At 32.8% G+C, this 3,897-nt stretch overlaps 1 long non-coding RNA gene across 1 annotated transcript; it reads right to left on the reverse strand.

The window, feature by feature from the left end:
* Positions 1 to 2,536: 2,536 nt before the first annotated feature.
* On the reverse strand, positions 2,537 to 3,448 carry LOC141704908 (uncharacterized). Its single transcript, XR_012568122.1, has 3 exons — positions 3,395 to 3,448; positions 2,910 to 3,032; positions 2,537 to 2,809 (listed from the first exon to the last, which is right to left on the reverse strand). It is a non-coding gene; the product is annotated as an uncharacterized LOC141704908 (long non-coding RNA).
* Positions 3,449 to 3,897: the final 449 nt, after the last annotated feature.

The following is a 3,897-nucleotide window of genomic DNA, read 5'->3' on the forward strand; positions in this document are numbered from 1 at the left end:
AGGATTACACGTCCGAGGATGAGGCCTCCGATGATGAGGACTTTGATGATGGCGGCGGTGATGGCAGTGGATCGTCTGATGTTGATTTGTCGGATTAGTTTACATTGATCGGTTTTATGACTATTGTAATTTGCTACATTGATGGTTATGGGATGTAAATTTAATAAGTTGTTATGGTTTGATACTTTGTCGGTTATTAAGATTGCTTATTATGTAATGATATGGTTTAATCCTCCGGTTATCGGAGTTTGTAAATGATTTCGTTGGATTTAATTACTATTATTTAATCATTAAATTTACTAGTTTGGTGGAATGATTTTGAGTAGTATAGGTTATTTATTGGATTGGATATTTGGTTGTGAATATTGTTTGGTTGTGAATATTGTTTGGTTGTTTGGTTGTTTGATTTGGTTTTAAAAGGGACTGCAGAAAAACCTGCAATTTTTTTTAAAATCAGACCTTAAAACCGACCGACAATAGGCATAATCGACCATTTTTGACCATTACAAAACCCAGAAAACCGAATATGACATTTAGGACGGTCGGTTATGACATTTAAGTTAGCTTCTGATATTAAACTAACCGATGTGCATACTTTGACCACGGTCGGTCATGAGTTTCAGTCAACTTTTTAAAAACAAACATAACCGACCACCTACGGTCGGTTATGACTTAGTGACATGGCAACACGTGTACACAGTGACCCCACATTTGAATAAAATGCCCGTGCAGTTAACCGACCACTATGTTGGTCGGTTATGAGGGTTAAACCTGACCAAAAATCAGAGGACATAGCATATTAAAACGTCCTGCAAGTATATGCATGTAAATTTGGAGTCAAATATACACTTTGTGAAATTTTGTACTTTTGTATGATTGTAATTAAGGTCTTATTACCGCTGACTAGTAAGTGGTTGTTAAGTAAAGTTTCATTTTATTTTTTGAAAGTTAAATCTACTTTTATTGTTATCTAAATTTGAATCATGTTTTAAGAGAAGATAAATTTGATAGCCTCTTCCATACATTTTTACATCAATAATAAATTAAATTTAAAGTGCTTATGTTTATGTATTATCTAAGATTTAAAATCTTATATCACTCGGTACCCTTTCTCCTAGTACAAAATCTGTGCAACAAATAAAAAATATTGACTAATTAAAATTTATTAAAATTAACAATATTTTTTAAGATAGAAAAACTGGTAAAAAATAACTATCCACACATGTTTTATTTTAAATTTATCCATATTAAACATGTACACGACAGAGCACTATTTAAAAGTCTGGTAACTATATGCATGTAAATTTGGCATCAAGTATATAACAGTTTGTGAAATTTTGTACTTTTATATGATTATAATTAAAATCTCACTGCTCACTGGTATTGGTAAGTGGTTGTTAAGTAAACATCTAGGTGTGGAAGACAGTTCACCATAATTCATAAATACATAACTGATATTGTATAAATATGGTCTTACTGATCTGTAGTCCATCACTTTAGTCTGAACACCAAGTCCGTTAAAAATAATCAAAGATGGTTAAGAATTCTGGGCACAAAAAGGTGTATGGCCGAGAACCCAGAGTCAGACATCCAATAATAACAGCTGCAAGAATTTTTCAATTGACACAGGAACTAGGTCACAACAATGATGGGCAAACCATTGAATGGCTTCTCCGTGAAGCTGAGCCTGCTATCAGGCGTTATACAATCAGGTGTTATACAGGTACCGGATCAATGCCTGATGTCCCTGAATCAACTCGCACTACAACATATTTGCAATCATACAACAGTTTTGCACCGTTATGTGACATGTATAGTTTCCGTTGTCTATCCAACACTCGTGTGATAGAATACCACACAACGGTTGTTTTAACCCTTGTAATAAGAGAAATTAGACAACCGTTTTTAATTGTGGTTACAATCAAGAAGGCACAACGGGTACTCGGGTACTCTATATTTACCATTGTTGGAACTTTTTTAAAACAACTGTTTCTTTATTAAACTATTGTCTATCTAACTTAACAACAATGGTTTTGTAGAAAAACCATTATTGTTACCTTATACGATATTGTCATAAACAACCGTTTATAAGCTTCTTTTATGAATGTTTTTTTAAAAGACAATGGAGTAAAAGATTTAAAACATTGCAAAAAATATTAAAAGACAACAGTTTTTAAAAAAAAATATGTGCAGTGAGACATACAACGGTTTTCATCATTTTTTAAGTGGCTTTCACACAACTATTTACAAATTTAATTTCATTGTTTGAAATAAACCAATTTTAAAATTAAATTGTATTATGACAATCCAATTGTTATTTCACAATTGAAATTAAATTTACAATACAAAAATTCTCTACAAGAATTAGAAGTATAACTTAAAGATTCTCTATACATTTTAATTGGCTCAGCTATTGAAAAACATCAAGTCCCATTGGATTAGTGGCTTGCAACTCAAACTGGATGCCATCGAGTTCCCTCTTGAATTTGTGAGAGCTTGCGTAAATCATTTTGCTCCTTACCTTTTACAGTATCAGGACACCTTTGCAACCATATACACATGAGAAATAAATGAACTTAATGAAATGGAATGCAAATAAAGCAAAATTAAGACCTTGTATTTTGTACTTACCATGAAATGAATAAAATTCTGCTCTTGTGCTAATTCTCTAAGGTCACAAAATCATAGTCATAAACCGCATAATCGGCACTCATCTTCAGGAAGGCTAGCTGCAAAATCTTTGTAACTCTCTGCTACCTCACCAAACATTACATATAATCTTCATAATTACTTCCATGTGAAACAATTTCTGCATTTCAAATAATACATACTTCCTAAAAGAAACTCAATGTATAATAAGCAACCACAGGAAAAACTATTTCACAAACACACATGAAATAATCACTTACAGCTGGTTTAGCTCTTCTGCTAGTCCGTGGAAACAGACAAGTTCCAGCACCTCCCCCCAGAATAACTTAAGCTACTGTTTTTGGGTCTACCTCAGGATGAACAGGTACAGGTGGCTCAAATTCCTGAAACAGAATCTCAATCATAAAGAATTAAGGCTGTTCTTAAACTTAAATTTCAATCAACCATCATCAGAAAGTTGCAGTATTGGGCAAACAGTAAATATTATCACTATTCTAAACCGACATTTCTCTCCAAGCTAAAAATAATAATATAAAGGTTGCAATGTTCAACACAACCTAAAACTCAAGATCTTCTTGGCAGTAGTTTTGATCAGCAGTCATGAGACCAAAATGGATGGGTGGAAAATGTGCCCACTGATGAAGTGAAATTGGTAAAAAAGAGAGATTTCTTTTTTCATATTAGCCTAATCATTGTATCAAAAAGTCCGAACCCTGATGTTCATTTATAACAAGGGGATACTTACATTTAGCCGCAGCACTAAATGCTTCTCTGTGGCTGATATCTGGATTTGCTGCTTCGATTCGTTGAATTTCATCCCTGCATATTCACACCCACGTATATCATCACAGACATATATATTTATGTATGCATTTATACTGACAATGTTGGTCTGATCGATACTCACTTATTAAACCGATTCTAGGCAGAGGGGACTCGATGTCTCTTCTCCAGAGCTGATACATATATAACATTAACAAACTCACATTTTTAAATTAATCTTAAGGTTCTGGAGGAAATTACAGCCATTAATAAGCATCCTAACATCTTAAATCACCATTATTAATTTATTAGCGATTGTTTTTCTGTTTTGACGATATCTTACAAGTTATTTCTGACCTTAATTAGTTTCTCCAATATTGGCTAGATTTTAGTAGAAGTTAAAATATTAGTTTCTTCAAGAAATGATTCAAACACTAATCTGTATATGTTTATACATGAAGATAAAGTAGAGAATAAGAACTTACA

The sequence above is a fragment of the Apium graveolens genome, unplaced genomic scaffold (genome assembly GCF_009905375.1).
Source record: "Apium graveolens cultivar Ventura unplaced genomic scaffold, ASM990537v1 ctg8401, whole genome shotgun sequence".
In the NCBI taxonomy this organism is placed as follows: Eukaryota; Viridiplantae; Streptophyta; class Magnoliopsida; order Apiales; family Apiaceae; genus Apium; species Apium graveolens.